This window comes from Bubalus kerabau, chromosome 1 (assembly GCF_029407905.1).
Source record: "Bubalus kerabau isolate K-KA32 ecotype Philippines breed swamp buffalo chromosome 1, PCC_UOA_SB_1v2, whole genome shotgun sequence".
NCBI lineage: Eukaryota > Metazoa > Chordata > Mammalia > Artiodactyla > Bovidae > Bubalus > Bubalus kerabau.
The window spans coordinates 169,843,919-169,863,466 of NC_073624.1; the positions used below are offsets into that span (position 1 = coordinate 169,843,919).

Consider the following 19,548-nt stretch of genomic DNA (forward strand, 5'->3'; position numbering starts at 1 on the left):
CCATGATCCAGAGGATGTTGGCAATTTGATCTCTGGTTCCTCTGCCTTTTCTAAAACCATCTTGAACATCAGGAAGTTCACGGTTCACATATTGCTGAAGCCTGGCTTGGAGAATTTTTAGCGTTACTTTACTAGCGTGTGAGATGAGTGCAATTGTGCAGTAGTTTGAGCATTCTTTGGCATTGCCTTTCTTTGGGGGCCAGGACATGAGCTGCCACAATTCAGGGAATTGATGCAAGGAAATGGGAACAAGTGCACCCAGGAACTGAAGATTCAGATCAGATCAGATCAGATCAGTCGCTCAGTCGTGTCCGACTCTTTTCGACCCCATAAATCGCAGCACGCCAGGACTCCCTGTCCATCACCAACTCCCAGAGTTCATTCAGACTCACGTCCATCGAGTCAGTGATGCCATCCAGCCATCTCATCCTCTGTCGTCCCCTTCTCCTCCTGCCCCCAATCCCTCCCAGCATCAGAGTCTTTTCCAATGAGTCAACTCTTCTCATTAGCTGGCCAAAGTACTGGAGTTTCAGCTTTAGCATCATTCCTTCCAAAGAACACCCAGGGCTGATCTCCTTCAGAATAGACTGGTTGGATCTCCTTGCAGTCCAAGGGACTCTCAAGGGTATTCTCCAACACCACAGTTCAAAAGCATCAATTCCTCGGTGCTCAGCCTTCTTTCCAGTCCACTCTCACATCCATACATGACCACAGGAAAAACCATAGCCTTGACTACACAAACCTTTGCTGGCAAAGTAATGTCTCTGCTTTTGAATATGCTATCTAGGTTGGTCATAACTTTCCTTCCAAGGAGTAAGCTTCTTTTAATTTCATGGCTGCAGTCACCATCTGTAGTGATTTTGGAGCCTAGAAAAATAAAGTCTGACACTGTTTCCACTGTTTCCCCATCTATTTCCCATGAAGTGGTGGGACCAGATGCCATGATCTTCGTTTTCTGAATGTTGAGCTTTAAGCCAACTTTTTCAATCTCCACTTTCACTTTCATCATCTAAAACCAGCTTGAATATCAGGAAATTCACGGTTCACATATTGCTGAAGCCTGGCTTGGAGAATTTTTAGTGTTACTTTACTAGCGTGTGAAATGAGTGCAATTGTGCGGTAGTTTGAGCATTCTCTGGCATTGCCTTTCTTTGGGATTGGAATAAAAACTGACCTTTTCCAGTCCTGTGGCCACTGCTGAGTTTCCCAAATTTGCTGGCCTATTGAGTGCAGCGCTTTCACAGCATCATCTTTTGGATTTGGAATAGCTCAACTGGAATTCCATCACCTCCACTAGCTTTGTTCGTAGTGATGCTTTCTAAGGCCCACTTGACTTCACATTCCAGGATGTCTGGCTCTAGGTCAGTGATCACACCATCATGGTTATCTGGGTTGTGAAGATCTTTTTTGACAGTTCTCTGTGTATTCTTGCCATCTTTTCTTAATATCTTCTGCTTCTGTTAGGTCCATACCATTTCTGTCCTTTATTGAGCTCATCTTTGCATGAAAGAGAGGTTTCCAGACACCAGGAAACACTCTCACTGCTGAGTCTGTGGCAAGCCTTGGAACCACAGAGGGCAGCAAAACCAGAAGGAAAAATAAATAAGTAATTAAAACCCACAGATTACATGCCCAGTAGTAACTCCCCCAGCAGAGAAGCAGCACAGATGCCTGCATCTGCCACTAGTAAGAAGGGGCTGGGCAGGGAGGGGCAGGTTACATTGCTTAGAGTAAGGACCAGGCCTGAATGCCCCAAGGGCAATCTGAGGGAACTAATTTGGGCTGACAAACCAGACTGTGGGATAGCTACCACGTGAAAAGCCCTAACCTAAGACACTGCCAGGCCTGCTCACAGAACAAAGGACTGAGCAGAGCTAGCCAACTGCAGACCATCCTCCTCTGGTGACAGGCAGCCAGAGCCGGAAGGGGGCAATCACAGCCCCAGAGAGGCATTATCTACCAAACTGCAAGCAGGCTTCGTTGCTACTAAGACTTCTTGGAGTTCTGGATGGTCAACATCCGCCTGAGAAGGTGCGCTGGTTGTACACCCAGAAAACCAATCAGTAGGGACAGGGGAGGTGATAAGTCGCAGCGACCACACTCGCCAAACACCTGGTCACTTGGGCTGCTCGGACCTGGGAAGGGTCTAGTCTACGCCTCTGACGACTACCCAAATACCTGAACCTGAGCAGCTTAGACCTGAGAAGTGCATACAACCCAGAGCTGGCCTCAGACAGTTCCCCGCAGAACAACCTAGAGCCTAAGCAGTGTAGACAGGGAAAGCTCACCGCCGTGAGCAGGGGCAAATCCAGTGTGGCCAAAACACTATGAACACACGCCAGTGTTATTTGTTTGCAGTGTCCCTCCCTCCCCACAGCACGACTGAACAAGTGAGCCTAAAAAATTGTCCACCACAGCCCCCTTGTGTCAGAGCAGAAATTAGACACTGAAGAGACCAGCAAACAGAAGAAGCTAAAATGGAACCTACTTGGAAGTGACAGGTGTAATAGATTAAAACCCTATAGTTAGTACCGACTACATAGGAAGGGGCATATAGATCTTGAGAAATATAAGCTGTATCAAGGAACTATCTGAAAAAGAACTGACCCCACACTGCCCACAACAAAACCAGAGAAAGTCCTAGATATATTTTTAATATTTTTACTATCATTCTTTATTTTTTTAATTTTTCAGTCCTCTATTACTCCTTTCATTTTTATTTTTATAACCTACTATTACTTTGCAAAAAAAAAAGAGAGACCCTATTTTTTAAAACAAACTTCATATATATATATATATATATATATATATATATATATATAATAATTTTTGTGACTTTCTTTTTTTTTTCTTAAATATTATATTTTTGAAAATCCAACCGCTACTCTAGATTTTTAATCTTTGCTTTTTGGTATTTGTTATCAATTTTGCACCTTTAAGAGCCCAATCGTCAGTACCCATTTTCACTTGGGAGAGAGATTACTGGCTTGACAGCTCTCTCCCCCTTTGGACTCCCCCTTTTCTCCACCAGGTCGCCTCTATCTCCTACCTCACCCTTCTCTTCTCTACCCAACTCTGTGAATCTCTTTGTGTGTTCCAGATGGTGGAGAACACTTAGGAAACTGATTACTGGATCTGTCTCTCTGCTTTTGATTCCCCCCTTTATCCTCCTGGTCACCTCTGTCTCCTTCCTCCCTCTTCTCTTCTGTTCTCTGTATAACTCCATGAATATCTCTGAGTGGTCCAGACTGTGGAGCGCACATAATGAAGTGATTACTGGCTAGCTTGCTCACTCCTCTTTTGATTCCTCCTCATCTCATTCAGATCACCTCTATCTCCCTCCTCCCTCTTCTCTTCTCCATGTAACTCTGTGAACCTCTCTGGGTGTCCCTCACTGTGGAGAAACTTTTCATCTTTAATCTAGATGTTTTATCAACAGTGCTGTATAGATGGAGAAGTCTTGAGGCTACTGTAAAAATATGACTGAAAACCAGGAGCAGGAGGTGTAAGTTCAAATCCTGAGAACACTAGAGAACTCCTGATTCCAGGGAACATTAGCCGACAGGAGCTCATCAAATGCCTCCATACCTACACTGAAACCAAGCACCACCCAAGGGCCAACAAGTTCCAGAGCAAGACATACCACACAAATTCTCCAGCAACACAGGAACACAGCCCTGAGCTTCAATATACAGGCTGCCCAAAGTCACTCCAAACCCATTGGCATTTCATAACTCATTACTGGACGTGTCATTGCACTCCAGAGAGAAGAAATCCAGCCCCACCCACCAGAACACCTACACAAGCTTCCCTAACCAGGAAAACTTGACAAGCCACCCACACAACCCCACCCACAGCAAGGAAACACCACAATAAAGAGAACTCCACGAACTGCCAGAATAGAGAAAGGCCACCCCAAACACGGCAATATAAACAAGATGAAGAGACAGAGGAATACCCAGCAGGTAAAGGAACACGACAAATGCCCACCAAACCAAACAAAAGAGGAAGACATAGGGAATCTACCTGATAAAGAATTCTGAATAATGATAGTGAAAATGATCCAAAATCTTGAAAACAAAATGGAATCACAGATAAATAGCCTGGAGACAAGGATTGAGAAGATGCAAGAAAGGTTTAACAAGGACCTAGAAGAAACAAACAAGAGTCAATATATAATGAATAATGCAATAAATGAGATCAAAACACTCTGGAGGGAACAAATAGTAGAATAACAGAGGTAGAAGATAGGATTAGTGAGGTGGAAGATAAAATGGTAGAAATAAATGAATCAGAGAGGGAAAAAGAAAAATGAATTAAAAGAAATGAGGACAATCTAAGAGACCTCTGGGACAATGTTAAATGCCCCAACATTGGAATCATAGGAGTACCAGAAGAAGAAGACAAAAAGAAAGAACATGAGAAAACGCTTGAGGAGATAATAGTTGAAAACTTCCCTAAAATGGGGAAGGAAATAATCACCCAAGTCCAAGAAACCCAGGAGAGTCCCAAAAAGGATAAACCCAAGGCAAAACACCCCAAGACACATATTAATCAAATTAACAAAAATCAAACACAAAGAACAAATATTAAGAGCAGCAAGGGAAAAACAACAAATAACACACAAGGGGATTCCCATAAGGATAACAGCTGATCTTTCAATAGAAACTCTTCAGGCCAGGAGGGAATGGCAGGACATACTTAAAGTGATTAAAGAAAATAACCTACAGCCCGGATTACCATACCCAGCAAGGATCTCATTCAAATATGAAGGAGAAATCAAAAGCTTTACAGACAAGCAAAAGCTGAGAGAATTCAGCACCACCAAACCAGCTCTCCAACAAATGCTAAAGGATATTCTCTAGACAGGAAACACAAAAAGGATGTATAAACTCGAACCCAAAACAATAAAGTAAATGACAACAGTATCATACTTATCAGTAATTACCTTAAACGTAAATGGGTTGAATGTCCCAACCAAAATACTAAGACTGGCTGAATGGATACAAAAACAAGACCCCTATATATGTTTCTACAAAAGACCACCTCAAAACAAGGGACACATATAGACTGAACATGAAGGGCTGGAAAAAGATATTCCACGCAAATAGAGACCAAAAGAAAGCAGGAGTAGCAATACTCATATCAGATGAAACAGACTTTAAAACAAAGGCTGTGAAAAGAGACAAAGAAGGACACTACATAATGATCAAAGGATCAATCCAAGAAGATATAACAATTATAAATATGCATGCCCAACATAGGAGCACCACAATATGTAAGACAAATGCTAACAAGTATGAAAGGGGAAATTAACAATAACACAATAATAGTGGGAGACTTTCATACCCCACTCACACCTATGGATAGAACAACTAAACAGAAAATTAACAAGGAAACACAAACTTTAAATGATACAATAGACCATTTAGACCTAATTGAGATCTATAGGACATTTCATCCCAAAACAGTGAATTTGACCTTTTTCTCAAGTGCACACAGAACCTTGTCCAGGATAGATCACATCCTGGGCCATATATCTAGCCTTGGTAAATTCAAAAAAAAAAAAAAATGAAATCATGCCAAGCATCTTCTCTGACTAGAATGCAGTAAGATTAGACCTCAATTAAAGGAGAAAAACTATTAAAAATTCCAACATATGGAGGCTGAACAGCACTCTGCTGAATAACCAAAAAATCACAGAAGAAATCAAAAAAGAAATCAAAATATGCATAGAAATGAATGAAAATGGAAACACAACAACCCAAAACCTGCGGGACACTGTAAAAGCAATGCTAAGGGGAAGGTTCATATACAGGCATACCTCAAGAAACAAGAAAAAAGTCAAATAAATAACCTAACTCTACACCTAAAGCAATGCTAAGGGGAAGGTTCATATACAGGCATACCTCAAGAAACAAGAAAAAAGTCAAATAAATAACCTAACTCTACACCTAAAGCAACCAGAAAAGTAAAAAATGAAGAACCCCAGGGTTAGTAGAAGGAAATAAATCTTAAAAATTAGGGCAGAAATAAATGCATAAGAAACAAAAGAGACCATAGCAAAAATCAACAAAGCCAAAAGCTGGTTCTTTGAAAGGATAAATAAAATTGACAAACCATTAGCCAGACTCATCAAGAAACAAAGGGAGAAAAATCAAATCAATAAAATTAGAACTGAAAATGGAGAGATCACAACAGACAACACAGAAATGCAAAGGATCATAAGAGAATACTATCAGCAATTATATGCCAATAAAATGGACAACGTGGAAGAAATGGACAAATTCTTAGAAAAGTACAACTTTCCAAAACTGAACCAGGAAGAAATAGAAAATCTTAACAGACCCATCACAAGCACGGAAATTGAAACTGTAATCAGAAATCTTCCAGCAAACAAAAGCCCAGGTCCAGACGGCTTCACAGCTGAATTCTACCAAAAGTTTAGAGAAGAGCTAACACCTATCCTACTCAAACTCTTCCAGAAAATTGCAGAGGAAGGTAAACTTTCAAACTCATTATATGAGGCCACCATCACCCTAATACAAAGATGACACATCACCCTGACAAAGATGGCACAAAAAAGAAAACTACAGGCCAATATCACTGATGAACATAGATGCAAAGTCCTTAACAAAATTCTAGCAATCAGAATCCAACAACACATTAAAAAGATCATACATCATTACCAAGTGGGCTTTATCCCAGGGATACAAGGATTCTTCAATACACCACATTAACAAATTGAAAAATAAAAACCATATGATTCTCTCAATAGATTCAGAGAAAGCCTTTGACAAAATTCAACGTCTATTTATGATAAAAACTCTCCAGAAAGCAAGAATAGAAAGAACATACCTCAACATAATAAAAGCTATATATGACAAACCCAAAGCAAACATTATCCTCAATGCTGAAAAATGAAAGCATTTCCCCTAAAGTCAGGAACAAGACAAGGGTGCCCACTTTCACCACTACTATTCAACATAGTTTTGGAAGTTTTGGCCACAGCAATCAGAGCACAAAAAGAAATAAAAGGAATCCAAATTGGAAAAGAAGAAGTAAAACTCGCACTATTTGCAGATGACATGATCCTCTACATAGAAAGCCCTAAAGACTCTACGAGGAAATTACTAGAGCTAATCAATGAATATAGTAAAGTTGCAGGATATAAAATCAACACAGAGAAATCCCCTGCATTCCTACACACTAATCATGAGAAAACAGAAAGAGAAATTAAGGAAACAATTCCATTCACCATTGCAATGAAAAGAATAAAATACTTAGGAATATATCTACCTAAAGAAACTAAAGACCTATATATAGAAAACTATAAAACACTGAGGACACTAGTGTCAAAGAGGACACTAATAGATGAAGAAATATACCGTGTTCATGGATCAGAAGAATCAATATGGTGAAAATGAGTATACTACCCAAAGCAATCAGTAGATTCAATGCAGTCCCTATCAAGCTACCAACGATATTTTTCAGAGAACTAGAACAAATAATTTCACAATTTGTATGGAAATACAAAAAACTCAAATAGCCGAAGCAATCTTGAGAAAGAAGAATGGAACTGGAGTAGTCAACCTGCCTGACTTCAGGCTCTACTACAAAGCCACAGTCATCAAGACAGTATGGTACTGGCACAAAGACAGAAATATAGATCAATGGAACAAAATAGAAAGCCCAAAGATAAATCCACGCACCTATGGACACCTTATCTTTGACAAAGGAGGCAAGAATATACAATGGAGAAAAGACAATCTCTTTAACAAGTGATGTTGGGAAAATTGGTCAACTACTTGTAAAAGAATGAAATTAGAACACTTTCTAACACCATACACAAGATTAAACTCAAAATGAATTAAAGATCTAAACGTAAGACCAGAAACTATAAAACTCCTAGAAGAGAACATAGGCAAAACACTCTCCTACATAAATTACATCAGGATCCTCTATAACCCACCTCCCAGAATATTGGAAATAAAAGCAAAAATAAACAAACAGGACTTAATTAAAATTAAAAGCTTCTGTACAACAAAAGAAGCTGTAAGCAAGGTGAAGAGACAGCCTTCAGAATGGGAGAAAATAATAGCAAATGAAGCAACTGACAAACAACTAATCTCAAAAATATACAAGCAACTCCTTCAGCTCAATTCCAGAAAAAATAAACTACCCAATCAAAAAATGGGCCAAAGAACTAAACAGATATTTCTCCAAAGAAGACATACAGATGGCTAACAAACACATGAAAAGATGCTTAACATCACTCATTATCAGAGAAATACAAATCAAAACCACAATGAGGTACCATTTCACATCAGTCAAAATGGCTGCTACCCAAAAGTCTATAAGCAATAAATGCTGGAGAGGGTGTGGAGAAAAGAGAACCCTCTTACATTGTTGGTGGGAATGCAAACTAGTACAGTCACTATGGAGAACAGTGTGGAGATTCCTTTAAAAACTGGAAATAGAACTGTCTTATGATCCAGCAATCCCACTGCTGGGCATACACACTGAGGAAATCAGAAGGGAAAGAGACACATGTACCCCAATGTTCATCGCAGCACTGTTTATAATAGCCTGGACATGGAAGCAACCTAGATGTCCATCAGCAGATGAATGGATAAGAAAGCTGTGGTACATATACTCAATGGAGTATTACTCAGCCATTAAAAAGAATACATTTGAATCAGTTCTAATGAGGTGGATGAAACTGGAGCCTATAGTACAGAGTGAAGTAAGCCAGAAAGAAAAACACCAATACAGTATACTAATGCATATATATGGAATTTAGAAAGATGGTAACTATAACCCTGTATGCAAGACACAGATGTCTAGAACAGTCTTTTGGACTCTATGGGAGAGGGCAAGGGTGGGATGATTTGGGAGAATGGCATTGAAACATGTATAATATCATATGTGAAACGAATTGCCAGTCCAGGTTAGATGCATGATACAAGATGCTTGGGGCTGGTGCACTGGGATGACCCGGAGTGATGGTATGGAGAGGGAGGTGGGAGGGGTTCCAGGATGGGGAACACGTGTGCACCTGTAGTGGATTCATGTTGATGTATGGCAAAACCAATACAATATTGTAAAGTAATTAGCCTTCAGTTAAAATAAATAAATTATATTTTTTAAAAAAGGAGCTTCCACAAGCCTCTTACCCTTATCCATTAGAGGAAAGACATAATGAAAACCACAATCACAGAAAACTAACCAAACATCACATGGATCACAGCTTTTTTTCACTTAATGAAACTATAAGCCATGCCCTGTAGAGCCACCTAAAATGGACAGGTAATGGTGGAGAGTCCTGACAATGTGTGGTCCACTGGAGAAGGGAATGGAAACCATTTCATCATTCTTGCCTTGAGAACCCCATGAACACTATGGAAAGGAAAAAAGATATGACACTGAAAGATGAATTTCTCAGGTTGGTAGGTGCCCAATATGCTACTGAACAGTGAAGAAATAGCTCCAGAAGGAATGAAGAGGCTGAGCCAAAGTGGAAACAACACTCAGCTGTGGGTGTGTCTGGTGGTGAAAGTAAAGCCCAATGCTGTAAAGAACAATATTGCATAGGAACCTGGAATGTTAGGTCCATGAATTAACATAAATTAAAAGTGGTCAAACAGGAGATGGCAAGAGTGAACATTGACATTTTAGGTATCATGAACTAAAATGGATGGGAATGGGTAAATTTAATTCAGGTGATCATTATATCTATTACTGTGGGCAAGAATCCCTTAGAACAAAATGGAGTAGCCCTCATAGTCAACAAGAGTCTGAAATGCAGTACTTGGGTGCACTCTGAAAAATGACAGATCTCTGTTTGTTTCCAAGGCAAACCATTCAATATCACAGTAATCCAAGGCTATGGTCCAACCACTAATGCCAAAAATTTGAAATTGAATGGTTCTATTGTGAGAGCTTGACTGTGAAGAAAGCTGAGTGCCAAAGAATTGATGCTTTTGAACTGTGGTGTTGGAGAAGACTCTTGAGAGTCCCTTGGACTGCAAGGAGATCCAACCAGTCCATTCTGAAGGAGATCAGCCCTGGGATTTCTTTGGAGGGAATGATGCTAAAGCTGAAACTCCAGTACTTTGGCCACCTCATGCAAAGAGTTGACTCATTGGAAAAGACTCTGATGCTGGGAGGAATTGGGGGCAGGAGGAGAAGGGGACGACAGAGGATGAGATGACTGGATGGCATCACTGACTCGATAGAAGTGAGTTTGAGTGAACTCCAGGAGCTGGTAATGGACAGGGAGTCCTGGCGTGCTGCGATTCATGGGGTCACAAAGAGTCGGACACAACTGAGTGACTGAGCTGAACTGATTATGACCTCCAAGACTTTCTAGAACTAACACACCCAATATATGTCCTTTTCATCACAGGGGACTGGAATGCAAAAGTAGGAAGTCAAGAGATACCTGGAGTAACAGGTAAGTTTGGCCTTTGAGTACAAAATAAAGCAGGGCAAAGTCTAACAGAGTTTTGCCAAGAGAATGCAGTGGTCATAGCAAACACCCTCTTCCAACAACACACGAGATGACTCTACACATGGACATCACCAGATGGTCAATACCAAAGTCAGGTTTATTATATTCTTTGTAGCCAAAGATGGAGAAGCTCTATATAGGCATCAGAAACAAGATTGGGAGCTGACTGTGGCTCAAATCATGAACTGTTTATTGCAAAATTCAGACTTAAACTAAAGAAAGTAGAGGAAACCACGAGGCCATTCAGGTGTGACCTAAATCAAATCCTTTATGATTATACACTGGAATTGACAAATAAATTCAAGGGATTAGATATGATAGAGTGCCTGAAGAACTATAAATGGAGGTCTGTAATATTGTAAAGGAGGTGGTGATCAAAATCATCCCCATGAAAACTTCCATAAGACCCAGCAATCCTACTCCTGGGTATATACCCTGAGAAAACCATAATTCAAAGAGATATGCAGCACTAATTACAATAGCCAGGACATCGGAGCAACCTAGATGTACACTGACTGATGAATGGATAAATAAGTAGTGGTACATATATATAATGGAATATTGCTCAGTCATAGAAAGTAATGAATTTGTGTCAGTTCTAAATAGGTAGATGAATCTAGAGCTTGCTATATAGAGTGAAGGAAGTCAGAAAGAGAAAAACAAATATTGTATATTAATGCAAATAAAATGGACTCTAGAAAATTAGTACTGATGAATCTATTTCCAGGGCAGGAATAGAGAGGCAGACATGGAGAACAGACTTGTGAGCACAGCAGGGGAAAGAGAGGGTGGGGAAAGTTGAGAGAGTAGCACTGAATCTTTTACATTACCACGTGCAAAGGAGATCTAATGGGAAGTTGCTCTATAACACAGCTCAGCCCAGTACCCTATGACAACCTAGAGAGGTGGGATGGGGTGGAAAATGGGAGAGAGATTCAAGAGAAAGGGGACATATGTATCCTTAGGGTTGATCCACCTTGTTATGTGGCAGAAAACAATACAACATTGTAAATCAATTATCCTCCAATTAAAAAAATAAAAATAAAAAAGCACCAAAATCTACATTCCTGAGAAACATTTCCTGCCACAATACAGATTTTCACCAGATGAAAAGACACAGAAGAGGTACTATCTACTACCACCTACCATTGTGAAACATTAATATGTATGCAGATATATTCTCCTTTAGAATTTTATTTAAGCCTGTGAGATAAAACACATTTATTTACTTCACAGAGCACTTCTGGTGGGGTGGTATGACTAGTCTTATACTTTTAAATATACTTTTAAAATAGACATTGGAGTGTCAGGTTCCTTATGCTTTCCTGCTTTCCCATTCTTAGATATGACTTCTGTACCCTTCCAAAGATGAAAGATGGAGAAGGAAATGGCAACCCACTCCAGTATCCTTGCATGGAAAATCCCGTGGACAGAGGAGCCTGGTGGGCTGCGGTCCATGGGGTTGCAAAGAGTTGGGCACAACAGAGTGACTAACACTAAGGATGAAAGTAGTGGAAACAAAAGACTGAACACTTGTTGACACCTATCTTCATGTTATTAGCCAAAATTGAGTCATTGCTTCATACTCAGCTGGAATGGAGGCTGATAAATTGAATATTTAAAATCCTCATAGTACAGCTAAATTGGTTATGAGATTGAAGTTTTGAATTTATATATCCTGAGCAGGTCTACACCATTTCTTATATTATTTTCTGTGAACATCATTATTTTCTGTGTATTAGTTGTCTCTTGCAGTTTTAGTAAATTACCACAAACTGAGTGCCTTAAAATTTATTATCTTAGAGTTCTGTAGATGATATGTCAAAAGTGTTGGGAGGGCCACATTCTTTTTTTATGCTCTAGTGAGTATTCCATCTTTCTTGTTCAATTGAATTATTGGCAGAATTTGCTTCCTTGAGGTTGTCAGACAGAGGACTGATTATTTGCTGGCAGACTGCCAAATGCCATGCTCACTTTCTAGAGATCAGGACAGTCCTTGCTCTTTGTCCCAACAGACTTTGGAGCCAACAATGACAAAATGAGCCCTCCTTTTCTCTGCTCCATCTGTGATAACCTATTTTTTGAATACTGCTTTTCTTTCTCTTCTTGTTTCTAAAGCTTATGTGATCAGATTGGTTCTACCTGAATAATCTCCCCATCTCAATGATTTATATTAATCATATCTATAAAGTCCACTTTGTCAAGTAATGTAGTGTACTTATTTCCAGGGATTCTAGTTCATCTCACAATCTCCCAATGAAATAGCATGACTGGCTTATGTGGTCTTCATTTGATTGAACCATTAACTTCCATAAATTATTCTCTGATACACCATATGATAGTACATCCCAGGATAAAGACAGTTAGGTTATAATTAAAACTAAAACTAGAGAATGAAATAATTGTCAAAACAACTGTAGCAGAAGTTCTCAGGGATAGCTACAAGTCATCTCTTAATGTTGCTGATCTGAGGATGGAATTGGGAAGATGGGCATTAATAATCCTAATGACATACGTTCACTTTCCTTCATTATATCAGTCAATGATTTAAAATTTTCAACACTAAAGGAGGGGATAAAGACACAGGAGGTTAGTCCAGACACATTAATGTAATGCAATTGTACAGACTATGGGTAATTCTGAAAATAATTTCTAAAACTTTTCTTCACTTTTATATCCATATAGATTTTCTTTTAAAAATTCAAATTGACATAGATTTAGCTGTTAGAAAGCAGTTATATAACGGATAAAATAATGCAAAGCAAATTATTTTGGATCAAATTTGCTAAGTAGAACATGCAAATATGTGCAAAGTAAACCAGTTAAGATGAATAGGAAGGTACTCTTTTATCATGCATTTAGGAAGAGAACAAAGTCTGTAAATGCTATTCTTTTGGTTTTATGATTGGGGTAATTTCACATGAGTTTATAGTGGATAAGCAAATATGCTCCCAATATTACTGGTTCCCTGAAAAATCTAGATTTTTTTTGCTAGCAGTCTGATGTTGGTACTAGCAATATTCATTTACCCATTCACTCATTCAATCCCTCCTTCAAACATCCAATTTTCAACTGCTAGTAGTCATTTTCTGTGCTATAGAATCAAAGAATGCCAACAAATGCAAGTGTGGAGATAGAGATAATTATTTAGATAAATAAACATATATTTTCTAGTGAATTTAAGCCAAAAAACTTAACTGATTCAATTTTGTTTTAGCCTTTTTAATATGTAAATTACTATGTAATTCATGAGGCAGGATTATTCCTTAGGCATGGAGGATTGACAACTCATTTATCTTGGATATGTCCAAGACCAGTAAATTGTGGATTAGTTTTCTAAAGTATTCATAACTGCATGTGAGAATAGAAGTGGCTAACTCCTTAAAGAGGGAAGATAGAAGCTGAAAATGTTTCTCTGTTAATGGTTTAGCAAACAGTTAAAACATTTATAATTAAAATCATCACATTATTTTTAAATAATAATTTTCTCAGCACTGTAATCACATCCTTGTTCCAAAGGCTGTATATCATGGGATTGAACATCGGAGTCACTATGGTATAGATCAGAGAGAAGAGTTTGTCAGTTCCTGCAGAATGACTGGATTTTGGTGTTGAGTAGGTAATGGCAGCAGATCCAAAGAACAACACCATAACCAACAGGTGAGAAGAGCATGTGGAGAAGGCTTTACCCTGTCCTCTGGCTATTGGCAACCTCAGAATAGTGGGAATGATTTGGCTAGACGAGGCAAGGATCAACAAAAAAGGGACGGCAGAAAATAACAGAGCTACTGCATAGACTGAGAGCTCATGTGCGAAAGTGTCTCTGCAGACCAGCTTCAGAATGGGGGGAATGTCACAGAAGTGGTTAATCTCGTTCAAATTATAGAAACGCAGAGAGAAGATCGGGCACACTTGCCCTATCTGCACTGGGATTCCACTGACCCAGGAGCCCACAGCCAGCTGGAGGCACACATTTGGGGTCATGACCAGGGAATAATGCAGAGGGTCACAGATGGCCACACAGTGGTCACAGGCCATCACTGCCAGGAGGAGACACTCAGTGGCTCTGAGGATAAGGATAAAGCACATTTGGGCAGCACAGTCCAGCACAGAAATGCTTCTGTCCTGAGTCCAAAGGTTCACCAGAATCCTAAGGAGAGTGATGGACACATAACAGATTTCCAAGAAGGGAAAGTTTGCCAGGAAGAAGTACATGGGTTTGTGCAGGGTAGGCTCAAGAATATGTACTATTATTATAAGACTGTTTCCATTAAAGATAATGATGTAAATGATGGAGAACACCCCCAAATAATAGCCCTTGAAGGTTTGGAAGGTCAGAAAACCCTAGGAGTACAAATTGTATCACTGTGGACATGTTTTCTTCTGCTCCCATCTCTTCATATTTCATCTGTGGGAATGATTCAATCAAAGGTACTGTTATTTCACTTTCTTTGGCTTTTGTTTCCTTATATATAAAAAAGATGGTACACCATTCATTTTTTCCAATTCCATTAGAAAACAAACATAATTGCTAGGTGTCTAACAGGTTATGAATTACATTTTTCATGATTATCATTAAATTAATTTGTAAGAAAAGTTATCCATTTAATCTTTATTTTCTGCTGTGAATTATCACTTGTTCTGAAGATATGTGATTATAATTTTGCTCTTCATCTGAATGCTCAAAAATGCAAACATTTGAGTTAAATTCATTTACATTAGTGATTTTGCTCTTACAGCCTGTGTTTTTCTCTTCTCCTCTCAATTCTGTGTTTAATTATTATCAATTGAAAGTTAATTTGATTGCATGGTGAAATATATTGTAAGTGACCTAAGATAGTTTTAGGGATGAATATAGTTAATTTTTAAAGTGTTGGTTTTCCTGTGGTATTTCCAAAGTCTTGTTTGGCATTGACATTCTACATATTTCATTTTTTTCTTATAAATAAAATTGATGAGCTGACTATATAATATTATGGGATGTTACTAGTTTTCAAACATGTGTATTTCAGTGTAAAGTCCATAAATCAGTAGTGATAAGTTCTATTCAGATTTCTCAGTTGAGAGAAAATGAATTTTAAGCTGTTCTTTTGGCCCAGGAACACTCGAGACGTAAGAGGCAAGTACATCCAGGTTTATGTTCATGAAAGCAGTTCTAGCTAGAACATTCACCTCTCACTCATTTACTGCATGAAAGAGACACCACCCACAACTCATCTGTGAGATCTTCCTAAATTACCCACATCCTCAATAATTGCTGTTTTATTGATGATCCCATTCAACTTATTCATTCTTTCTTTTTTGCATGTGTTTGTGTTAGTCATCCATGTGAATGTGATAGGTTGAGATTTCCCATCTTTTTTGCATTTTTCTTATTATTTGTACTGTATTACTAGCTTCTTTTGTTTTTTTCTATAGATCTTTTTGGGCAATGCTTAGTACATTTCTTTCACTAAATGTGATTCATTAACTTATAGAACACATTAAAGATGAATCAATTTGATTGCTTCTTTGGAATTTCCCCCAAGGTATAAGAACCCAGATAGCTCACTCAGTAGAGCATCAGACTTTTAGTCTTAGGGTCCAGGGTCCAAGTCCCTGTTCAGGTGGAGGTTATTTCAAGCTTCCCTCATAGCTCAGCTGGTAAAGAATCTGCCTGCCATGCAGGAGACCCTGGTTTGATCCCTGGGTTGGGAAGATCCGCTGGAGAACGTATAGGCCACCCACTCCACTATTCTTGGGCTTCCCTTGTGGCTCAGCTGGTAAAGAATCTGCCCACAATGCAGAAGACCTGGGTTTGATCCCTAGGTTGGGAAGATCCCCTGGAGAAGGGAAAGGCTACCCACTCCAGTATTCTGGCCTGGAGAATTCCATGGACTGTATAGTCCATGGGGTCACAAAGAGTCAGACACAACTGAGAGATTTTTCACTTCACTTCCAAAGTATAAACATGGATTCCCACTGAAAATGTAAATCTCAGAGATCAAGCATACTTTTGATGGGACGTGCATGTGTGTATATTTAGAAATTATACTCTTTTTACTCATTCTTGCAGAAGTAGTAAATTGCTTCATTATTTTCAACATGTTATACATGTATTTTCATATTATATGTTAACTTGTTTGAAAGCCAATAGAAAATAAGTCACTGAAAATAAGATATACAACTAACTACATATTCTAAGGGTATTAAATGAGGACAAAAGTCAAGATTTCTGCTGAAAAAAAATGTAGACAAACATGGAGTAGAACCAATAGTCCATGCAAAAGCAAGAATACTGGGGTGGGTTGCCATTCCCTTCTCCAGGGGATTTTCCCCACCCAGGGGTCAAATCCAGGTCTTCAGCATGGCAGACAGATTCTTAATCATCTGAGCCATCAAGGAAGTCATATACTATTTATATATGTACCATCTACAATATCTTAAACTACACATTACAGTACTAAAGATATTCAAACTTTTTCCATTATTATACAATTCTCTCAATAAAAATGTGGTTGTTAGAAATGCAAAAATTATATGAATGAGTCTTTTAAATGGTCAGAAGCTAGTGGCTGACAGATGCATTATATATGAGTCTATACAATCATGCCTCTTTTTTTCAATACTTTGTCCCAACACCTTTATCAAATTTTATTCATATACTTAAATCAATGTAAAGTGCAGTACTTTGATACTGATTAAAATTGCTTATTAATGAATCATCAATCTTTTCAGCAAGCAGCATGCACCTACATTTGATGAGCCACCCATTTCCCGCAGAAACTGCCACCTGCTTTATTCTTTTTATTGTATCTGCTGTTTATGTATGTAAGGTTTTCTCTCATTATTTAATCCCCTTTGTAAATATTCCTTGCTGTTCAGGTAGGATAGTACATTTGAAAAGCATACTGAAACTAAGATGTCAAAGAAAAGCCCAAAAAAGTAAGAAAGCAAAACTTAATATAAAGAATGGAGTGTTCCACATTTATTAAAATATTTTTGTCTCAACTTTTTATTTGTCAAATGGAAACTTTTTATGAATAGTAAATGGAATTGTCATTATAAAACCATTTCTAAAGTAAGACATATTATAATTATTCAAATTCTATACAAACTATACTTATATTCTAAACTCAATCTCAGGTTCAAAGATTTCTTCAAATCTTGTGACATATTTGTTAGTTTCTCTGACTTCTAAAAACTGTCAATGCTTCTCTTTATACAACTCAAATAGAAAATCACTATATAATTCATCTAAATAGAGCCACTTTTGTTTTTCCTCAAATAATTCATGTTTATTGTTCTGGTATTTCCACTGAAACGACAATTTTCTTTGATGTAGGGATTATGATATCATGTAAATCAGCTATATCACAATGCATTTAATACTGTATAGAGCAAGTTTATGAAATCAATTTGAAATAGGAAATGGAAACCTAAAATTGGTAAATACAGTTCAGAAGCCTGCTTCCTTTAGGATAAAAAGGAAAACATGCCAATATTACTTTAATAGTTTCTCATTCATTTGCCATAGAATTTAATTTTAACAAACAAATTATTCCCTTGGTATTGTGAAAACACATTTTAATAGCTCCTTTTACTATTATACAACTTAGTTAATTTTTAAAAATTTTTTGTGCTATATCCTGATTTAATGCTACATGCAAACTACTTAAATGCATGCTTACTATGTAGTAATCACTTACTGAATCTTAATACTTAAGGTGACTGATGATAATGATAATGAGGTTGTAATCTTTGATATATTGGCCAAATATATTACAAAACATTTCCTGGTGGCTCAGTGGTAAAGAATCTGCCTGGAATGTAAGAGATGAGAGACGTGGGTTCGATCCATGGGGCAGAAAGATCTCCTGGAGTGACAACCCACTCCAGTACTCTTGCCTGGAGAATGCGAAGGACAGAGGAGCCTGGTGGACTACAGTCCATAGGTTCCCAAAGAATCAGAAGACTGAAGCGACTGAGCGCATATGTGTATTACACAGTACTCTGTAATTTCTCACTTGATAAGATAATGATGAGAATCAGAAAAGTAAAAAGATTATCTGAATCAGGGTTTTCTAAATTAATTAACAGTAAGGAGAAGGGATATATTTTTAATTCTTTTGAAATGAATGCCTTTTTTGCTGATGCTAAATATACATAGATATTTGTAAAGCTAAATTTGCTATTGGAAAAAAATGATTCATGCTTACCTGTTTGAAGCTAAATGCAATGCTTGCCTTTATAGATAGAGTTAAAAGACAGAAAAAAGCGAGATCTTTTTTGTTTTGGCAATTAGGCAATTTACATTTATTTGGAACAGAGGCTAACCACAGTCTATAATATATTCCTTGTCATGAAAAATAGTGCTCTTTAAATAGAAAATATTCTTTACCCTTGAGATCAGCTTATTCCCCATGTCACTTCTTTTTTTTTTAATTTTATTTTTTATCTTTACAATATTGTATTGGTTTTGCCATATATCAACATGAATCTGCCACAGGTATACACGTGTTCCCCATCCTGAACCCTCCTCCTTCCTCCCTCCCCATACCATCCCTCTGAGTCGTCCAGTGCACCAGCCCCAAGCAACCAGTATCGTTCATCAAACCTGGACTGGTGACTCGTTTCATATATGATATTATTCATGTTTCAATGCCATTCTCCCAAATCATCCCACCCTCTCCCTCTCCCACAGAGTCCACAAGACTGTTCTATACATCAGTGTCTCTTTTGCTGTCTCATATACAGGGCTATTGTTACCATCTTTTTAAATTCCATATATATGCATTAGTATACTGTATTGGTGTTTTTCTTTCTGGCTTACTTCACTCTGTATAATAGGCTCCACTTTCATCCACCTCATTAGAACTGATTCAAATGTATTATTTTTAATGGCTGAGTAATACTCCATTGTGTATATGTACCACAGCTTTTTTATCCATTCATCTGCTGATGGGCATCTAGGTTGCTTCCATGTCCTGGCTATTATAAACAGTGCTGCGATGTCACTTCTTAATTAAACTAAAACTTTCTGTCTGCCACTGGAG

General features: G+C 38.1%; 1 pseudogene; it reads right to left on the reverse strand.

Annotated features, from left to right (window-relative positions):
- Positions 1-13,996: 13,996 nt before the first annotated feature.
- Positions 13,997-14,930, reverse strand: LOC129641891 (olfactory receptor 10AG1-like; annotated as a pseudogene).
- Between the last annotated feature and the right edge of the window lie 4,618 nt (positions 14,931-19,548).